This window comes from Pongo abelii, chromosome 6, assembly GCF_028885655.2.
Source record: "Pongo abelii isolate AG06213 chromosome 6, NHGRI_mPonAbe1-v2.0_pri, whole genome shotgun sequence".
Taxonomy (NCBI): domain Eukaryota; kingdom Metazoa; phylum Chordata; class Mammalia; order Primates; family Hominidae; genus Pongo; species Pongo abelii.
Genome location: NC_071991.2, coordinates 23,363,740 through 23,386,347, shown reverse-complemented (window position 1 = coordinate 23,386,347; position 22,608 = coordinate 23,363,740). Strand labels below are relative to the sequence as shown.

At 38.3% G+C, this 22,608-nt stretch overlaps 1 long non-coding RNA gene and 2 pseudogenes across 2 annotated transcripts; 2 read left to right on the top strand and 1 right to left on the bottom strand.

Annotated features, from left to right (window-relative positions):
- Nucleotides 1–1,644, top strand: part of LOC100452465 (beta-glucuronidase-like) — a 34,633-nt pseudogene extending 32,989 nt beyond the window's left edge.
- A 9,698-nt stretch (nucleotides 1,645–11,342) lies between these two features.
- On the bottom strand, nucleotides 11,343–22,473 carry LOC129060628 (uncharacterized). Of its 2 annotated transcripts, XR_008527464.1 has the most exons (5): nucleotides 22,361–22,473; nucleotides 21,887–21,999; nucleotides 19,589–19,685; nucleotides 15,661–15,893; nucleotides 11,343–12,193 (listed from the first exon to the last, which is right to left on the bottom strand). It is a non-coding gene; the product is annotated as an uncharacterized LOC129060628 (long non-coding RNA). The 2 variants fall into 2 exon arrangements; XR_008527463.1 differs by lacking the exon at nucleotides 19,589–19,685.
- On the top strand, nucleotides 12,180–15,410 carry LOC100448186 (glycerophosphocholine phosphodiesterase GPCPD1-like; annotated as a pseudogene).
- Nucleotides 22,474–22,608: the final 135 nt, after the last annotated feature.

Below are 22,608 nucleotides of genomic sequence, written 5' to 3'. Positions count from 1 at the left end.
TTTTCCCATAGGTCAAATATGTATTCAGGCAGAAGTCTTCTGCAGTGGCAGAGCCCTCATGGAGAACCTGTGCTAGGGCAATGCAGAAGGGAAATGTGGGGTTGGAGCTCTCATGCAGAGTCCCCACTGAAGCTGCCAACTGGAATTGTGAGAAGGCCACTATACTCCAGACCCCAAAATGCCAGATTCACTATGAGCTTGCACTGTGCACCTGGAAAAGCCGCAGGCATTCAATTCCAATCCATGAAGGAGCTGCTTAAGGCCATGAGGGCCCACCCTTTGCATCAGCATGGTCCACATGTGAGACATGGAGTCAAATGAGATCATCTTAGACCTTTAAGATTTAATGACTGACCCGTTGGAACTCAAACTTGCATAGTGCCTGTATCTCCTTGGTTTGGGCCAGTTTCTCCCATTTGAAATAGGAGAATTTATCTAATGCCTGTACCCCTATTGTATCTTGGGAGTAACTAACTTGCTTTTGATTTACAGGCCCATAGGTAGCAGGGACTTGCCTTGTCTCAGATGGATGTAGACTTTTGGGTTAATGCTAAAATGAGTTAAGACATTGGGGGACTGTTGGGAAAGTATGTTTACTTTTGAAATATAAAAAGAGCATTAGATTTTGAAGGGACCAGGAGCAGAATGATACCCATGGTGTTCTCATGATAGTGAGTGAGTTCTCATGAGATCGGATGGTTTTATAAGTGGTAATTTTTCCTCCTTTCCCTCTCTCTTGCCACCTGGTGAAGAAGCTACCTGCTTCTCCTTCACCCTCTCCCATTATTTTAAGGTTCCTGAGGCCTCCCCAGCCATGTGTAACTGTGAGGCAATTAAACTTCCTTTCGTCATAAATTATCCAGGCTTGGGTAGTATCTTTATAGCAGTGTAAAAAGAGACTAATGCACAAATATAAGATAGGGCTATCTGTGTCCTAGATGCTTCATAATCAGCCATAATTATTCCTGTTTGAGTTTCTTTGTAACTCTCAGCCACAGATGGAAAATATTCATGGTGAAAATGTAACATTGATTGTGCATGTGCAGAGGACATCTGTTCCCAGGCTGCAGAACGGCGTCTCTGAATTTAAATAAAAATTCTGCTTTTCAAATTTTCTGATTATCTTGTTTTGTGTCTTTTTATGTCTATCCAAATGATGTGTCCATTACAGCCCTTCCCCTTTTTTCTGTGATATGGCTACAGTTTTCTCACTGTTCTCTCTGTACCATGTCATTTCACATAGTACTTTGTAGGTTCTGATGAGAAGTTTGGAATTTTTTAATATGGTGAAAAACTATGTTAAACTTGGGAGTTTGAGCTTATTTATAGCTTCTTGATGTAACTTCCAGATCAGTTAATTGAGGTAAGAGGCATACACTGTCTACAGGTGAGAAGATTAAATCAGGAAGCACTGTTTGTCTTAGTAAAAATTTTTTATTAGATTCTAAGACAAAGTGTAGCATATACAAAATTAGTTAGAAAATATATCTTAGAAATTAAACTTATCAGAGAGTTAATATTAAGGGATAATTAAATGTAATTTTTATGATATATTTATAGCACAACTTATGTTTTCATGCAGAATCATGTATTTTTTAGTGTGAATGTTAAATGTTGCAAATAAAATGAGCTGTGGATTTAAAATTTGGAATAATATTTCTTTTTTCATATTAATCTTACAATCTTGAGAGATTTTTCCATTATTTTATGATTATTTTTGAGTGGGTGAGGGTCACAGTCTACAGTTTTCACTCTTAGTCACCTAAGTGTAGCCAACATTTTGGTCATTTTTCTGGGAAAATGTTGGAGATTATGGCAGCTTTTGAGTTAAAACATTTACTCAGTTGTTTTTCATGTAAAGACGTTTATTATGTTCACAGAGTGACCAATCATGTGACAGAGGGCAGCACATGATTTTTAGTGTCTTCCGTTACATTGCCATCAGCACCAGAAACTAAAGGTGCCCAAGCTGAAAGTAAAAGCCCAAAAGCACATTGGCTCGTCCCGTGCTCTGCTGGACCCACAATATGCAGTTTCTGTTGCTATTGCTGACAAATTAAATAACCAACAGCACAAAAAAAAAAACTGAGAAAAATGCATTGATACATTTTTTAGTTCTTTATAGAACTTTATGGTTTCTAAATATTGTAAGTTAAAACAATTTCAACATGCCGATATCTATAAGTTCTATCTAGATGATGGTACTAATATTGCAATCACTGATAATTTTGAGCAACAATTACCCCGTTTGGTTTACTGCAAAGCAATTATTTCTCTTCTAAATGTAAGTAGTGAATAGGGTTTCTATGATCATAAGTATACAAGGTCTTTTACGATGATCACTAAGATTAAAATAAAATTCACACCTATTTAGTAACATAAATTTTAATTATTTTCTAACAAGTGAAGAAGCAATAGAAATAAGTTGTTAAAATGAGATCAAAGAAACTACACGTGGTCATTAAATAACATTTAAAACCACATTGTAAGCGACTGATTAGTAATTCTAATTTGTTTCATTTTAGTCACTGAGAAAACAATATTCTTTAATCATTCCATATGAAAAAGTATTCTTTTATTAGTGTTTTCAAAACTTTCAGAAACTTCAGACCACTCAATGAATAAGGTTTAGATCACAAATTTTAAATAAAATAATAGGCTTATTCTAGCTTTTTTTTTTCAGATGGAGTTTTGCTCTTTTGCTCAGGCTGGAGTGCAATGGCGTGATACCGGCTCACTGCAACCTCTGCCTCCCAGGTTCAAGTGATTCTCCTGCCTCAGCCTCCTGAGTAGCTGGGATTACAGTCACTGCTACCACACCTGACTAATTTTTATGTTTTTAGTAGAGATGGAGTTTCAATATGTTGGCCAACCTGGTCTCAAACTCCTGACCTCAAGTAATCCACGTGCCTGGCCTCCCAAAGTCCTAGGATTATAGGTTTGAGCCACTGCACCCAGCCTCATTGTAGCTCTTAGTGTAAAAGCTATTTTTCAAAAGTACCATTAGTGACTCTTTTAAGTAATGAGAGGAATAACATGGTTAGAAAGCATTTACCAACCAAAGTATTTATGTTAGGCTTTGTTATGAGTACTTTGAATGCAAAATGAAGTTCTCCATACTATCTAAGGGTCAAAAAAGTTGTTTTTAAATTCTAATGTTAAATAAAAAATGGAAAAAAAAAACATTGAGTGAGAAGAGGCTGGCCATAATGGTTAATATTAAAGCTCAGTATCTGGTGGTCCCTGATTGCATCCTGGTTCTGACACTTATGGGCTGTGTGACCTGGAGATAGTTTCTTGACATCTCTGTGCTTGACTCTTCATCTTTACAGTAAGGATAACACTGCCTAAATCCTAGGTTTTTGGTAAAATTAAAGCAATTAATACAAATAAAGGTGTCAGAAGAGTGCCCAGCATATAGTGAGTGTACAGAAAATTTATTAGCTCTGGTGATTTGTATAGTTTTTTTAGATCAGAACCAATGTTAAGCCTGGGAACAACAAGGTGTCCACACCAAGGGGTTTAATCCATGTTCATTTTAATTGGTCAGTTTGGGAATATAGTGGTTGATGGATATTTTTAATATTATCCTTGGCAAATTCTCATATATTCTCATACAGCATGAATATAAGTACTAAAGAAAGATCCCTCATCTTGTACTGCTCTTTACCACTCTAGAAATGCCAGATGATAAGCACTTAAATGCTGAGTGTTGTTCAGTTTTAAAATTAGGCAAAGAGGCAAATTGTTTTCTGATCTACTTGCTTAATAAATTGTTTTTTGCCAACTAATTTTTTATGTTCACTTGATAAATTTAAAGGTAGTTTAAAATCTATATTTAAATAACTTTTCTCTATAAGTGAAGGAAATCATTTATCTTGAGAGAATTTTACTTTAAACAGTTGCTTTAGAGTCTGTCTTTGAAAGTAGTATATTTTCAAATAAGACCAGGTGTGGTGGCTCATGCCTGTAATCTCAGCACTTCGTGAGGCCAAGGTGGGCGGATCACCTGAGGTCAGGAGTTTGAGACCAGCCTGACCAACATTGAGAAACCCCATCTCTACTAAAAATACAGAATTAGCCAGGCGTGGTGGGGCATGCCTGTAATCCCAGCTACTTGGGAGGCTGAGGCAGGAGAATCACTTGAACCTGGGAGGTGGAGGATGCAGTGAGCCGAGATCACACCACTGCACTCCAGCCTGGGCAACAAGAGCAAAACTCCGTCTCAAAAAAAAAAGAAAAAGAAAGAAAGCATTGTATTATTCTTAACAGTGATAATTAATATTTTATTGAGTGATAAGCCATGTGTAATTAAAACTACATGTATACTGTTCCTGAAATTATAAGATATGAAGAAACATCTATTTCTCTGGTCCTATTTTTTAAAGTTAGTTTAAAAAAACGTATTACTGGGATATTTGATTGACACATTAAAATTGTATACATTTATGTGGTACAGTGTAATGTTTTGATATATGTATAAAATATGGACTAATTAAGTCAAGGTAACATATCTATCACCTCACCTATCATTTTTTGTGGTGAGACATTAAAACTTATTGTTATTTTGAAATATACCTACATTATCATGGATTATAATCGCCCTACTGTGCAATAGATCTGAAAACCTCTTTATCCTGTCTGTAGAACTTTGCATTCTTTTATCAACAACAGCCTCTGGTAACCAATTTATCTACATTCTACTTTGTTATTTCAACTTTATTAGATTCTACATATAAGTGAAATCATGCAGTATTTTTCTTTGTGTGTCTGGCTAATTGTACTTAGCAAAATATCCTCTAAATTTATCCATATTTTTTCAATTGACAGTATTTCCCCCTTTTAAGGCTACATAATATTCCATTGTGTATACTATTATTCTAAATGTATATACCATATTTAGAACAAAATTGTAATTTATATATTCATCTATTGGTTGGAAAACTCGTGTAATGGAAAAATATTTGAAAGCATGTATTAACATAATTCAGCATATAAATATCTCGTTAATAATAGAAAATTTGTACTGAGCATTAACCATAATACTATACATGTGTTAATAAATTTTGTTCTCACAGTGATATGGTCTGGCTGTGTCCACACCCAAATCTCATTATGAATTGTAGTTCACATAATTTCTATGTGTCATAGGAGACACCTGGTGGGAGGTAATTGAATCCTGCAGTGAGTTACCCTCATTCTGTTCTCTTGATAGTGTGTAAGTTCGCATGAGATCTGATGGTTTTATAAGGGGCTTTTCTCCCTTTTGCTCAGCACGTTTTCTCTTCCAGCCACCATATAAAAAAGGACGTGTTTGTTTCCCCTTTCATTATGATTGTAAATCTCCTGAGGCCTCCCTGGTCATGCTGAACTGTGAGTCAAGTTAACCTCTTTCCTTTATAATTTACCTAGTCTTGGGTATGCCCTCATAGCAGTGTAAGAATGGAGTAATACACTCAGTAACTTAATAACAAAGGTATTGTTATTATCCTCAATTTGCAAAGAAAGAAACAGAGCCACAGAAATAACCTGCTCACGGTAGCAGAGCTAGCATTAAAACACAAGGAATTTTGACTCCAGAGATAATACTGTTGAATACAATAAAAACACTTTCAAACAGAAAAGAAGTTATCTTTGCTGGGCGTGGTGGCTCATGCCTGTAATCCCAGCACTTTGGGAGGCCAAGGCGGGCCGGTCACGAGGTCAGGAGATCGAGACCATCCTGGCTAACATGGTGAAACCCCGTCTCTACTAAACAAAATACAAAATAATTAGCCAGGCATGGTGGCGGGCACCTGTAGTCCCAGCTACTTGGGAGGCTGAGGCAGGACAATGGCATGAACCCAGAAGGCGGAGCTTGCAGTGAGCTGAGATGGGCCACTGCACGCCAGCCTGGGCGACAGAGCGAGACTCCATCTCACAAAAAAAAAAAAAAAAAAAAAAAAAATTATCTTTAACATCCATTCTTAAAAATTTAACAAAAATTAAAAATGGACACATTTGTATTGTTATATATGTATGTATGTGAATGTATAATATAAATGAGAAATACTTCATATAAGCCAGAAAAAGATAAATCATTATTTTAATGAATAAAATTGAAAAGCAGTGAAATTAATTATTGCTTGCAGATAATATCTTCGTTTACTTAACAAAAGCAACTGAGGCTATTTTAGAAATCTATTCAGGTGGGTAGGCAAAATTCTCAGATGACCCTTAGGTTCCCACTTCAGTGCACACCTGCTGTGTAATCCTTTTCTCTTAGTGTGAGAAAATGTGTGACTGTGGCGGGACATTATTCATGTAATTAGGTTACTAATCTATTGGTTTCCTGTTTATCATAAGAGAGATTATCTTGATTAGACTAAACTTAATCAGAGGTGCTTTTAAGAGAAAGAGCACATCACAGAAAAACATTCCTGCTTCCCTGAAATTAGTCAAACTTCCAGGTAAGCCAGATTGTAAGCTGCTTATGGTGGCCACATGACAAAGGACATATTTTTATATTGTCTCCATTTCTGTCTTCAACATGTTGCTTTCAGTAGGGAGAATAGGAGGATGTCCTGGCAGAGAAAAAAGAAGGGTACTCATTTATGCAAGAAATAATCACCACTCATCTGGGAAAGCTTAAGAAAAACAGAGACCAGAACATGATCACATGAATGGGAAACAAAGGCAACTTGGTTGAAAGGGCTCCCTGGCATTATGAAGCAATGTCTACACAGCCGAAGTAAATGGTCAGCCTTTGGGATACCAATAGTCTACCAACAAGGCTGTATTCATTCTCATTCTGATTAAATTAGCATTTCTGCACCATTCTGATAACTCCATTTTACATAATTCATGACAAAAATGCCATGTAGACAAGTGAGTACCCTCCTAGAATTGAACTTATCATGAAAAAGCATACCCAGTTCTTTAATTTCAACATTGGAAAATGTTGAGAAAACAATGAATTTATTAATAATAATCTGATGGTATAGTTTTAGAGAATTCTACTATTCTGTAATACAATATTGAACTTTGAACACCTTAACATGAATATTTCTTGAATGCATAAATTTTTATGTAGATAGTTTCTCTTTCAGATTAACGCAATAATATTCACAATCAGAGAAAACATTTGAAATAAAAGTCATCAGAACCACATCTTTCAATGGCTTGGCATAATTGCCATGCTCTTTGAAATGGTCAAGAAGCAAAGACAAGATTTTGGCTTTGTCAATTATTAAGTCCTTGAGCTTTTGAAATCTAATATCCTGGCTAAAAAATTAGGAGGGACTATTTTTTAGGTGGCTGCCTAGAGTGTCCGATGCAATATGAGAAGAATTTTAATAGGCAAGAAAATGCATACTATATACACATATTACTCTTCTCTGATTTGCCTTAACATTGAGAGACTGGAAATTGCAAATGTAGTCCCTCAATTTAGGGTAAATTAACAAAAGACTCATGTTTCAGCTGAGCAAGTTATTGTATGAAACTTATAGGTAATAGATGTCATTAGCTGCAAAAAACAAAATAGTGTGACTAGATTCAGTGATTGTCTAGCCAGGCAAATGATAGACCAATTAGATTAATATCCTAAAGGTGCATGTAAAAAGCATTTATGTGCAATGTCGTGACCCTCCCCCAAACACCTGGCTCCTTACAGAGATACCAGTTTTTCCTGAATGACTCAGGGTGAATAGTGGGAACTGAGAATGCTCAGTGTTCAGAGTTGATTACTGGGAACAGAGTTAACACATTTCTTCTATATTATAAAGAGATTTTATGAATATTACTCTGCCTCAGAATGGGTTTTTATAAAAGATTGTTCATGTATAACACTCTATTTGGATTCATGGAAATTTTCAATATTCCATTTAAGTCAGAGACACTGAAATGTCAACCAAATTTCATAAAACATGTTTGAATGAGATCAAACCTTTCTTAGCTAAGAGTTTTATTTCATCAGTAAATTTAGAGGAAAATAAGAAATGTGTGTACTCTGGGCCAAATCACAGTGTTTGCCACGTGGGAACAATTCAGACAAGCGCTCTTCATCATCATTCTTTTTTTTTTTTTTGAGAAGGAGTCTCACTCTGTCACCAGGCTGGAATGCAGTGGCACGATCTTGGCTCACTGCAGCCTCCACCTGCCGGGTTGAAGCGATTCTCCTGCGTCAACCTCCCTAGTAGCTGGGACTACAGGCACATGCCACCATGCCCAGTTACTTTTTGTATTTTTGGTAGAGATGGGGTTTCACCATGTTGGCCAGAATGGTCTCGATCTCTTGACCTCTTGATCTGCCCGCCTCGGCCTCCCAAAGTGCTAGGATTACACGTCATCACTCTTAAAGTAGTAATAGCACCACATCCATTTCCTGGTACCAGCTGGCCTGTTTTTCACTGATATGAAGTGCAGAAGGTATTGAAACCATGAAGAAGGGTGATATAAATGGAATACTTATATGAAGTACAATTGTTAATAAAAAGTAGCATTTGATATTGTACAACTTTAGGTAAGACGATTAGTATGAGATAAAAATATTTTTACTTTAATTGACAGAATAACTTTATTCACAATATTTCCATTTCAAATAACTTTTTTTGCTCTATATTTGCTGTTTTTTATCTGATATTACCTGAGCGCAATAGGAATCAACAAAATGAATATTATACCACAATAATTTTATTCATGCATATGCTTAATTTGCTGAAAATATATTAGCTTACTATTAAATATTTATACTTTTATTGTGTCATTTTTTGCTCAAAAGTGGCTGTCCTTCCAGAAAACTGCTATTCTGAGCTCTGCTCACATTGACTTTGCTCAGCATAGTGACTGGAAGTGATGTGTGGATAAAAAGCAAATGTGTCTTCTTTGCATCTTTTTTCATCTGTTGGGTGAAGGAAGGGGAAAATGCAGTTAGAAAATTTTTACAAAGCTAATCTCCAAATGATCACAAAGAAGTTTTCTTAACCAGAAATCAACCAAAGGGGATGGCTGTGTAAGCAGAAAATGCATTATTTTGCTAAGCCTTTGAAATTTTAGGGTTTATTAGTATGACAATCCGCATTGCTTTAACAAACATATTAGTCTTTCAGTTTTAATTCTTCTGGGTATGATTCAATTTCCTGATGAATCTGAACTGAGAGGAGAATAACTTATTTGTAAAAATTAAAGATGTGGGAAAAAAATATGTTAACTAAAATAAAATAGTTAAAAAGAGACAGACAAAACAGAAAGTAAAATGATGTTCTTCAGAAGCAAAAAAGAGAAAGAGAAGACAGTTTATTGGACATTAAATTGTACTTTTTAAAGATAAAATTGATCTAGAGATCTCTTTCAAAAAATGTAAATATACTTAAAAGTACTAAACATATAGTTGAAATGTACAACTTTAAAAGTTTAAGATAGTAATTTTATGTTTTTAATCACAAATATTTATATGTATCAAAACATAGTTACATTTTTCAAAAATTACTTCAAATAACAAGTGTTTTTCTCACACAATAACATATATTCAAACAATAAATAGATGGTAATTTTAGACTGCCTTTTTTACTACTCATCTAGGCAATGAAACACAACCACCTGAGAAAAGAAATAAACAAGATAATTAATAAAATGGGGCAATATTTATACAGGCAAATATCACATAAGTAACTTTTATAGGCAATAGAAATGTCTGACTTATGGGGCCAGGCGTGGTGGCTCACGCCTGTAATCTCAGCACTTTGGGAGACTGAGGCAGGTGGATCACGAGGTCAGGAGTTCGAGACCAGCCTGGCCAGCATGGTGAAACACTGTCTCTACTATAAATACAAAAATTAGCCAGGCATGGTGGTGCACCCTGTAGTCCTAGCTACTCGGGAGGCTGAGGCAGGAGAATTGCTTGAACCCAGGAAGCCTGGGCATGACAGAGTGAGACTCCATCTCAAAAAAAAAAAAAAGAAAGAAATGTCTGACTTATACTTGTTTCTTTAAATTTGCCCCAAGTGAAACCTAGCAATTTATGTTTTAATTAAACACCACATTTTTATAAATAATACAGAGTGAAAAATTACCATCCAAATCATAAATATAATGTTAAAAACAAAAATACAATTTATTAATCAAAGGAAACCTACATTAAAAAAATGCAGTAAAATGGAGTTAAAAAATGAAACATGTTGACCTACAAAATACTGAATATTAGCATAGATGTATCAGAAAAATAATTATTTAAATAACTAAGTTTTCAAATGTGACTGAACTTTGGCATTTTTAATTATTGGCATGCAATGTATAGCAGTAAAATTTCACAAAAAAATGCATTATAAGAATTAATAAAAGACTAATGAAAATGGAACCTTTTAATTAATAAGTACTTAAAAGATACTAGGTAATGTTATGAATATATTGGTGCTATTACACAAAATATAAGATCTATAATACAGCCATATGAACAAGAAAATAATATCGCAAAACAAAAATATAATTTTTATAATACTGTGAGATTATACATTAAATATTGGTATTAAATTATATCATTATTTAGTTATAGATGGAGAAAAATGAGTAAAATACTAGTCTGTAATGGTGGTGGATGAATTGCTTTTAACTCAGGGATAAAAGCTACAAGACAAAAGTATTAAAAATACATATAATTGAAATAATTTGTTATTAGATACACAGTATAAAAATGTAAAGTGTGATATAAATCATGTATTGAAGAGAGTAAAATTGTTGAGTCTCTATACATAGAGGCTCAATTGTTATTATCTTAAGCTAGACTGTTATGAGATGATTTATGTAAGCCTCTTGGTAATTAAAAGAAAATTTGTAGTATATACACAAAAGAAAAAGGAATCAAGAGGCTGGGAGTTGTGCCTCACGCCTGTAATCCCAACACTTGGGGAAGCTGAGGCGGGCAGATCACCTGAGATCGGGAGTTCAAGACCAGCCTGACAAACATGGAGAAACCCCATCTCTACTAAAAATACAAAATTAGCCACCACATTAGCCATGCATGGTGGCACAGGCCTGTAATTCCAGCCACACGGGAGGCTGAAGCAGGAGAATCGCTTGAGCACAAGAGGCAAAGATTGCGGTGAGCCAAAATCACACCATTGTACTCCAGCCTGGGCAACAACTCAAAAAACAAAACAAAACAAAACAAAACAAAAAAAGGCCAGGCGTGGTGGCTCACGCCTGTAATCCTAGCACTTTGGGAGGCCGAGGCGGGTGGATCACAAGGTCAGGAGATCGAGACCATTGTGGCTAACATGGTGAAACCCCATCTCTACTAAAAACACAAAAAAATTTAGCAGGGCGTGGCGGCGGGCGCCTGTAGTTCCAGCTACTTGGGAAGCTGAGGCAGGAGAATGTCATGAACCCGGGAGGCGGCGCTTGCAGTGAGCCGAGATCGCACCACTGCACTCCAGCCTGGGCAACAGAGCGAGACTCTGTCTCAAAAAAAAAAAAAAAAAAGAAAAGAAAAAGAAAAAGGAATCAAAGCATACAACAACAACAAAAGCAAAAAAAAAAAAAAATTCGACAAAACACAAGAGAAGACAGCATGAATAAAAAAAAAGACATTATTAGGTTGGCGCAAAAGTAATGGTGGTTTTTGCCATTAAAAGTAATGGCAAAAATACTAAAGTGTAATAGTAAACGGTCAGACAACAATTAACAAAATGGCAGTAGTAACTTCTTACCTATCAACAATTTTTAAATATCAAATAATTATAAAAATGCACTGCTATGATTTGAATGTCCCCTTCAAAATTCATGTTGAAATTTAACTGCCATTGTTATAAAATTATACAGTTAGACCTTCAACAAGATATTAGGTTATGAGGGATCTACTCTCATGAATGAATTAATGTCATTATTTCCAGAGTGGGTTAGTTGGCAGGAAAGTGGGTTTATTATAAAGTAAGCTCTGGCCAGGTGTGGTTGCTCACGCCTGTAATCTCAACACTTTGGGAGGCTGAGGTGGGTGGATCACCTGAGGTCAGTCGTTCAAGACTAGCCTGGCCAACATGGGGAAACACTGTGTCTACTAAAAATACAAAAAAAAATTAGCTGGGGGGCGTGGTGGCACGTGGCTGTATTTCCAGCTACTTGGGAGGGCAAGTCAGGAGAATCGCTTGAATCCGGGCGGCAGACGTTGTAGTAAGCCGAGATCGTGCCACTGCACTCCAGCCTGGGCAAGGGCGAAACTCTGTCTCAAAAAAATAAATAAATAAATAAATAAAGAGTAAGCTCTCTGGTGTACACCTTCTGTCATTCTTATGCCTTTGGCCATTTTGTGATGTGGAAATATGATTCTCATCAGATATCAATGGGATGATCTTGGACTTCCATAATCTAAAATTGTGAGCTAAGTACACTTCTATTCTTTATAAAATACCAACTCTAGAATATTCTGTTATTAAAGCAGAAAATGAAAAGATTCACAGAATCTCTAAATAGATTTTAAGAATCAACAGTATGCTTCACCCAGGTGACTTATTTTAGATTTAAGGGCACACATAGGTTAATGGTTAAAGAATTTTAAAAACCCATACCAATAATTGAAAGAGTGTAAGAGTGGCTATATTTATATCAGAAAAAACAGACTTCTAGAAAAAAATCTGTCCCAAGAGACAAAGATCACTCTACAATAAAAAGAGGATAATTTGGCCCTCCGGCCCCGCCCCGCGGGGTGGCCTGGCAGTTTGGTCTGGAGCAGCTGAAACTGGTTTGAGCGTAGCCGCTTCCTGTCGCTTGGCGCTGCGACTGGCCGCCCTGGGGAGCGCTGGCGAGGCACCGACAGCGGGTGTCCGGTACCTCTGCCCGCGGTCCTCGCTCTCGGGCAGGGCGGCAGCGATGCGGACCTGTGGACTAGCGAACCTGGCAGCACGACGTCATAAAATAAACCCATCAGAATGACACCTTCTCAGGTTACCTTTGAAATAAGAGGAACTCTTTTACCAGAAGTTTTTGCAATATGTGGAAGCTGTGATGCTTTTGGGAAACTGGAATCCTCAAAATGCTGTCTCTTCTTCCAGAGAATGAGACAGGTGGAAGGAGCTAAGATTGTATCAGAATGAGGACAATGCCCTAAAACCTGTCTTAGCAGAGCCAGCATGTTATGGAAAGCAACCATTGTACTCAGTGGAGGAGTATAAGTTCAGCATCGCTACTTCAAAGGGTACTTTTTAGAACCAAAGACTATCGGTGGTCCATGTCAAGTGATAGTTCACAAGTGGGAGATTCATCTACAACCACGATCAATAACCCCGTCAGAAAGCGAAATTGTTATTGACGATGGACAATTTGGAATCCACAGTGGTGTTGAAACTCTGGATTCTGGATGGTTGGCATGTCAGATTGAAACAAGATTACGTTTGCATTGTTCTGAAAAACCTCCTGTGCCAATAACCAAGAAAAAAATTTAAAAATCTAGATTTAGGGTGAAGCTGACACTAGAGGGCCTGGAGGAAGATGACGATGATAGGGTATCTCCCACTGTACTTCACAAAATATCCAATAGCATGGAGATCTCCTTAATAAGTGACAATGAGTTCAAGTGCAGGCATTCACAGCTGGAGTGTGGTTATGGCTTACAGTCTGATCATTGGACAGAGTACAGCATACGGACAATGGGACCAGATAACCTGGAACTAATCTTTGATTTTTTTGAAGAAAATCTCAGTGAGCATGTAGTTCAAGGTGATGCTCTCCATGGACGTGTGGATACAGCTTGTCTCTTATCATCCACCATTGCTGAGAGTGGAAAGAGTGCTGGAATTCTTACTCTTCCCATCATAAGCAGAAATTCCAGGAAAACAATAGGCAAAGTGAGAGTTGACTATATAATTATTAAGCCATTGCCAGGATACAGTTGTGACATGAAATCTTCATTTTCCAAGTATTGGAAGCCAAGAATACCATTGGATGTTGGCCATCGAGGTGCAGGAAACGCTACAACTACCCAGCTGGCTAAGGAAAATACTATTGCTTCTTTAAGAAATGCTGATAGTCATGGTGCAGCCTTTGTAGAATTTGATGTACACCTTTCAAAGGAATTTGTGCCCGTGGTATATTATGATCTTACCTGTTGTTTGACTATGAAAAAGAAATTTGATCCTGATCCAGTTGAATTATTTGAAATTCCAGTAAAAAAATTAACATTTGACCATCTCCAGTTGTTAAAGCTCACTCATGTGACTGCACTGAAATCTAAGGATCGGAAATAATCTGTGGTCCAGGAGGAAAATTCCTTTTCAGAAAATCAGCCATTTCCTTCTGGTAAGATGGTTTTAGAGTGTTTGCCAGAAGATGTAGGGTTTAACAGTGAAATAAAATGGATCTGCCAACAAAGGGATGGAATGTGGAATGGTAACATATTTTGACATGAATCTTTTTGGATATAAATTTAAAAACTGTTTTAGAAAATTCTGGGAAGAGAGAATAGTGTTTTCTTCATTTGATGCAGATATTTGCACAATGGTTCGGCAAAAGCAGAACAAATATCCCATATTATTTTTAATTCAAGGAAAATCTGAGATTTATCCTGAGCTCATGGACCTCAGATCTCCGACAACCCCCATTGCAATGAGCTTTGCACAGTTTGAAAATCTACTAGGGATAGGCTGGGTGCGGTGGCTCACTCCTGTAATCCCAGCACTTTGGGAGGCTGAGGAGGGTGGATCACCTAAGGTCAGAAGTTCAAGACTAGCTTAGTCAACATGGTGAAACCCCATCTCTACTAAATATGCAAAACTTAGCTGGGCATGGTGGTGGGCGCCTGTAATCCCAGCTACTCAGCAGGCTAAGGCAGGAGAATCGCTTGAATCCAGGGGGTGGAGGTTGCAGTGAGTCGAGATCACACCATTGCGCTCCAGTCTGGGCAACAAGAGCGAAACTTTGTTGAAAAAAAAAAGAAGAAAGAAAAGAAAAGAAAATCTACTGGAGATAAATGCACATACTGAAGACTTGGTCAGAAACCCATCTTATATTCAAGAGGCAAAAGCTAAGGGACTAGTCATATTCTGCTGGGGTGATGACAGCAGTGATCCTGAAAACAGAAGAAAATTGAAGGAACTTGGAGTTAATGGTCTATTTTATGATAGGATATATGATTGGATGCCAGAACAACCAATTGGAATGCCTGAAGCAAGAATTGCCAGAGCATAAGGGCTGTTTGTGTCCCGCTATTAGCCACTTTGTTCCCTCATCTTTGTATGAGGAGCCTGATACCCATGTGGGTGCCAATGGCATTGATAACGTGGAGAATACTTAGTTTTTATTGCACAGAGGTCATTTTGGGGGTATTCATTTTTCATCATTGAGCATCATTGATCTATGCCTTTTGGGCTTCTCAGTTCAACGAAGCAATCATGAAGTATTTAACTCTTTCACTACAGTTCTTGCAAGTATGCTATTTAAATTACTTAGCCAGGTGTAATTGCCAGTCAGTCTCTTTATAGTGAGAAAACTTATTGGTTGGTAATATGAATATTTTAAACTAAATATATAAATCTATAATGTTAAATGTTCATTAAAAGCATAGCACTTTGAAATTAAATATATAAATAGCTCATATTTACACTGATAGCTTTTCATTTGATCAGGTCTGAAATCTTTAGCACTTGAGGAAAATGACTATGCATAATTATATCTAACCATTGAAAAAATAAGTACCTCAAATGCATGCATTTGCACTGGTGATTCCAACTGCACAAGTCTTCGTGCCATCTTGCATACAGGTATTTTTTACATGGGTTGACATGCACATAACAGCATTTTCTTTCAGTGTGAACCTTGAGGCTGCTGCCATTTTTCCACTTAACCAAACCAGCCTGAAGGTGAACCTTGAAACTTGTTTCATAAATCTTTCAAAAGTTGTTTTACATCGATGTTAAAATTTCAAGATGCTGCAGGGTAATTTAATGTATAAAATATTAGTAAGAAAAAGTATGTGTTGCATACTTAGTTGAATAGATCACAACATATAAGTTCAATTCAGTGCATGCTTTAAGTGTTAAGCATGAGATTGTACATGTTACTGTTAGGTCCTTGCATCCGTGGTGCTAGGTGAGTATGAGAAGATGTCAAGGACTGGATATATTTTGTTACCTAAAAAATAAAAAAAGGCTGTAGGCATTTTAAATATGCCTATTTTGTGTGTCTCTCACTACCTATTACACACTGTTGCTTTGTGGGTTTGTTTTGTATATGTGTGTCTGGAACAGTAGTTAAATTTCCATGCAGAAAAATAAATGTCCTGAATTCTCATATTAGTACTCTTTATTGTATATCATGCATGTAATTTATTTAGAAATGTAGAAGGTCTTACTAAATGTATATGCATGTGTTTCAGATTATACTAGGATTTCTTGGATTAGAAGCAGATTGTGTTAACTTAAGAATGAATATTAAATAAAATAATACAGTTTTTTTATTACAAAATGAAAAAGAGGATAATTTTTCAAGAGGATATAACAATTAAAAAATATATGCACCCAATATTAGAGGACATAAATATATAAACATATATAAACAGAACTTTAGAAAAAACAAATATGACAATAATAGAGGACTTTGTTACTCTACTGAAAACAATAGATTATTCAGACAGAAAGCTAGAAAGAAAACAATGTGCTTGGATAGTGCTGAGGAACACTGCAAATCCCGGACATATGTAGACTATTTCAAGTAGCAGTATGAGAATACGTATTCTTATCAAGCACAAATGGAACATTATCCATGATAGAGCATATGTTGGGCCAACAAAAAAAACAAACTCTATTCAAATTTAAAAAGATTAAAATTACAGCAACTTTTTTTTGTTTTTTGTTTTTGAGATGGAGTCTCGCTCTGTCAACCAGGCCGGAGTGCAATGTTATGATCTGAGCTCACTACAACCTCCGCCTCCCAGGTTCAAGCAATTCTCCTGCCTCAGCCTCCCAAGTAGCTGAGATTACAGGCATGCAACACCATGCCTAGCTAATTTTGTATTTTTAGTAAAGACGGGGCTTCACTATGTTGGTCAGTCTGGTCTCAATCTCCTGACCTCAGGTAATCCAACTGCCTAGGCCTCCCAAAGTGCTGGGATTACAGGCAGGAGTCACTGCGCCCAGCCATATCAATTTTTAAATTTACAATTTAATAAAACTAGAAATCAATAGCCAAAGAAAAATTTTAAAACTCACAAATATGTGGGCAGTAAACAACATGTTCCTGGACAACGAATGGGTCAAAGAGAAAAAGCAAAGGGAAATCAGAAAGTATAATGAGAAAAAAGAAAATAGAAACAACATACAATAGCTCCTGGGATACAAAAAAAAACCCCACAAAACAGTTCTAAATCAGAAGTTTATAGTGCTATATTTCTATATTAAGAGAAAGGAAAAGATGTCAACTAGAAAACATAACTTTAATTCACAAAATACTTGAAAAAGAACAAATAAATAATCCCAATGTTAGCAATGTAAGGAAAATAACAGGCCGGGCTCAGTGGCTCATGCCTGTAATCCCAGCACTTTGGGAGGCTGAGGTGGGCAGATCACCTGAAGTCAGGAGTTCGAGACCAGCCTAGCAACATGGTGAAACCCCGTCTCCACTAAAAATGCAAAAATTAGCCAGGTGTGGTGGCAGGCGCCTGTAATTCCAGCTACTCAGGAGGCTGAGGCAGAAGCATCGCTTGAACCCAGGAGGCAGAGGTGGCCGTGAGCCGAGTTTGCACCACTGCACTCCAGCCTGGGTGTCAAAAGCAAAACTCCGTCTCAAAATAAATAAATAAATAATAAAAATAAATGAAAGAAAAAATAATAAAAATTAGAGCAGAAATAGATTTCATAGATATTGAAAAGACAAGAAAAAAGATAAAAAGCAGAGAAAGAATTTACATGTAAAAGGTATTTAACATTTTAAGAAAAAAAAAGAAGTGTAAATTCCCATTTTTATTTTTTAGTTGAATGATTGCCTTATCTTTATTTTGTATTTATGCTTACAATAAGCAGGTCCAAAAAATTTATCCTGAACTTGTGGACATATGATTTCCAGTAGGGTTTGTATTTAGGCACCAGAGGTGTGGCCTTGTGTTTGTGAAAGAGCGTTTGTGGAAAAGAAGAAGGCAGAATAAGAGAAGGTGCTATAAATAAACCTACGGGGGCTGGGTGCGGTGGCTCATTCCTGTAATCCCAGCACTTTGTGGAGGCCGAGGCGGGTGGATCACCTGAGGTCAAGAGTTCGAGACCAGCTTAGCCAGCATGGTGAAGTCTCATCTCTACTAAAAATACAAAAATGAGCCGAGCATGGTGGTGGCGCCTGTAATCCCAGCTAATCGGGAGGCTGATGCAAGAGGATCTTTTAAACTTGGGAGACGGAGGCTGCAGTGAGCTGAGATCCCGCCACTGCCTCCATCCTGGGTGAAAACAGCAAAACTCAGTCTCAAAAAAATAAAAAGAAAGAAAGAAAGAAGGAAGGAAGGAGGGAGGGAGGGAAGGAAAGAAAGGAAAGAAAAAGAAAGAAAGAAAGAGAGAGAGAGGAGGGGGAGGGGAGGGGAGGAGAGGAGAGGAGAGGAGAGGACAGAAGAGGAGAGGAGAGGAGAAAAAAACCTATGGGTGGGGAACAGTACCCAGTTGGTGAAAAGACTGGTTAGTGCTGCAGATACTGGTCCAGACAGGTAGCTCTGACTTATAAATGTGTGCATGTAGGCAGATGGGAGGGAGGGATGACCCAGAAGCCTAAGCTAGTGGAGAAAATGGGTCACTGGTGCAGATTCAAGATCTGGGCATAAAAATAAGCCATGAGTCCTCTCGGCACTTACGTAGCCTATTGGAGGAAAACTCTAGAAGGAGAAGTTCTCTCAGCACAATTTCTGAGGGTGAAGCCTTGCCATGGGAGGAGTGTGGCTACATCACTGCCCAGTGTGCATGGGTGTGAGCGTGCAGAAATCACTTTCTAGCAGCAGTGTGGGGAGAGGAGCCTGTCCTCAGAGTTGCTTTCCTTTGAGTTCTCAGTTTCCTTTGAACCTGGATGAGACCTGGAATCACAGGACAATTCACAGTGCAACAGCTTGTGTGCAGAAGAATAGAGTATCCATTCCCCAAAAGACCCACAGTCTCACTCCAGCCAAGGCTACTGTGATGTCTTTGTTCTCACACCAAATATGCGGCATTTGTTGAACACCAGCCAACTCTTCAACACCAACTGGATGTTCAACAACTCAATTCTGACAGAATCCAGAGTCACCATGACCCGACCACTTCAGGACTCAATTCCTCAATATAGTCCCCAGTGCACATGTCAGGGACAAGCACCAGGGGCCCATCTATACCTCTAAGCAGGTATCTATAAATCATGGGCTTTCTTAAATTTCTCCCTGAAGTTTAATAATTTGATAAAACTACTCACAGAACTTGGCAAAACACTCTACCTATGTTTACCAGGTTACTATAAAGAATACAATTCAGGAAATGACAATTGGAAAAAAATGTATAGAGCACAGAAAAGTGGGAGAGAAAGACGGGGTGGGTAGTGAGTCCTGGTAAATGGTTACAATTAAGAAAACTCCCTAATGCTTTGTGTTCTGTAAGAACAGCTTACTGCAAAGAAAGATCCTTACCATTATGACTGAGATGATGATATGCCCGCTTTTAGATATCACAGATTCACAGACTCCACATTCCCATTGTTCTTCACACACAATTAAATAATTTTGTCTTCAGGATTCAGAATAAAATACTTGCTAAGCAAACTTTGCTTAAGTTTCTCTCTTTCCCCCAGACCCCTGGACTCTGCCCCACCTCCAGTCTGAGCAAACATACAACCCCTCTTGATGTCTCTACCAAGAACAGGCTGACTTCAGGGTGCAACATTCTTTAATCTTGCGTTGATTTTGCCACCCTCCATTCTGCCCTCCTCTCCCACCTTCTTTCTAATCTTGCTTGCTCCTCCATATGAATGACAGCCCTTTTCAGCTTAACTTTTGAGACGTTTGCAGATATTATATTTGGTGCTTCCCCCATTGCAACACTACTTTATTTATTAATTTTATTTGAGACAGAGTCTCACTCTGTTACCTAGGCTGGAGTGCAGTGGTGTGATATTGGCTCACTGCAACTTCCGCCTCCCAGGTTCAAGCGATACTCCTGCCTCCGCCTCCCGAGTAGCTGGTATTACAGGTACCCGCCACCATACCCAGCTGATTTTTGTATTCTTAGTAGAGACAGGGTTTCACAATGTTGACCAGGCTGGTCTTGAACTCCTGACCTCAAGTGATCCACCTGCCTTGGCCTCCCGAAGTGCTTAAGATTACAGGCGTGGGACACCGTGCCCAGCCACAACATTACTTTAGAATAAAGTTACTTCTTACCTACATCTAAATTGATTTTATTTGACAATATCTAAAAACAACCCCAAAACAATAACAATTACATTCTGACAGAGGACATCACAATCCTCCTCCCATCTCAACTCTCACTGCACCTGCCTGTTCATCCCCACAGTTGAGATGGTGACATATACTTTGAGTCAGCTTACAGACATTGTGATAACTCTTACACATAAGCCCAGCCAAAGAGAGAGATTTTGACTCTCATAGATAGGACTAGGGCCATGGGTAAGGTCCTGTGTCTTCTACTTGTATGAATATCACAGATGATTATGACACCCATGCATATTAAATAAACCCCGTGGGTGGTACAGAAAGTCTCATAACGGCCCAGAACACAGGTGAGATTGAGAGTCCTGTATGAACACACAGCCAAAAGTAGAAATTGTCACATGCCCAAGGGTACACAAGTCACAATTGAGGTTCTGAATCACACCCAGGGGCAGTCAAGAGTTGGAATTGTGACTCTCATATACGGATCCAGTCCACAGGTGAAGTGGGGACTCTCCAACCAGGATTCAGCACAGCACTGAGGTTGTGACTCCCCTACTGGAACACAGCTTGGAGAAGAAATTGGGGCTCTCATGGGAGGATGCAATCCACTGTTGAGATTGTGACTCATGCGCTTGGACCTAAGTCTCAGGAATGGTTGGCTCTTACACCTGGAATGGGGAAATGTGTGGAATTGGGAGTCTCATTCCTGGGCCTGCCTGCAAGTTTAATTGTGACATGCACTTCTACCTAGAAACTTAGTAATTTTATTGTCCTTCTGGGCTCAACACACAGATATCTTGTGAGTTATACCTGGGCCAAGTACCGAGGTGATGTGACTATATTGCCTGGCTACTTCCCTCAAAGGTATTGTAATATATCTCTTTACTGAGCACCTAGGTGAAGTAAATCTTCTCTTGCCTGGACCCTGCCCACAGGTAAAGTTATGACATATCACTAAGCCTAGCAGTTAATGATGTGATTGTCCTGTCTTGTTTGTGCTCTGCCCTGAAGAAGCATTGTGACATTGCTGGTCTAAAAGGTAATTCAAGTCTTCTGCCTGGGACATGTGCACAGGGGGGATTGTAAATATCTCTTGGCTTATCAACATGATGATGTGATTCTCCTTTCTTGTCTGGAACCTTTTTCTAGTTGGGATCACAACATATTGCTGGGCCCAGCACCGGGTGATGTTATTCTTCTCTCAGAGCCCAGCCCACAAATGGCATTGTGGCATCTCTCTGGGCCCATCGCCTAGGTGATGTGACTCTGCTCTTCTGCCTGGGCACTTTCCACAGAAGGAATTGTGACATGTAGCTGGACCCAGCTCCCTGGTGATGTAACTGTCCTGTCTTGGCCCTGTGCAAAGGGGGCATTGTGATATGTTGCTTGGCCAAGCCGCTAGGTGATATGACTCTCCTAAATAGGCCCTTTACTGAGAGAGGATTTTCACTCATTGCTGGGCCAGTCATATAGGTGATGTGTCTCTCCTCTGTTGCCTGGACCCTGCCCAAGTAAGAATTGTGGCATATCACTTACCCAGCACCCAGGTGATAGGACTCTCATGTCTGGTTCCTGCTGACAGGTGAAATTGCGACATATACATGGTCGCAGCTCACAGGTGAGATGATGACTCTCATACCTGGATCCAGCTAAGAGAACAGATTTTGACTCTGATATCTAGGCTTAGGGCAACAGATAAGGTCCTGGGTCTCCTACTTAAATAAAGGTCATAGTGTATTATGATACCAAGGTATATTGTATAAAGCCCTCAAATGATACAGTGTCATAACAGGACCCAGAACAAAGATGAGATTGTGACTCTCATATGCACATCCATCTGATAGAATTGTCACCCTCACACATAGCTAGTTCTCACTGGTGAGGTCCTAAATCTCACATGCAAATGCAATCCAGACTTGGAATTGTGACTGTCATATATAGATACAGCTACAGGTGAGACAGTGACTCATTTTTGAACCCAGCTCACAGAAACAGCAATAAAACTCATACCTGGACCCAGTCAATAGCAGACATTTACAATCCTGGACATTTTCCTGCTAAAGGTATAAGAGTCAACACCTCTTGTGGGTTGAGTTCAAGTATGGAAGTCAGTCACAACAGTGGACTAAATCAATGCACAAGAGCCCAAATATCACCAACAGACTGTTTTGATAGGGGAGTCAGAGCCCCCAGGTGTTCTAAATCCTGGACTTGGTGTTATCATCTCATCTGTCGATTGGATTGATGCATGAGATTCA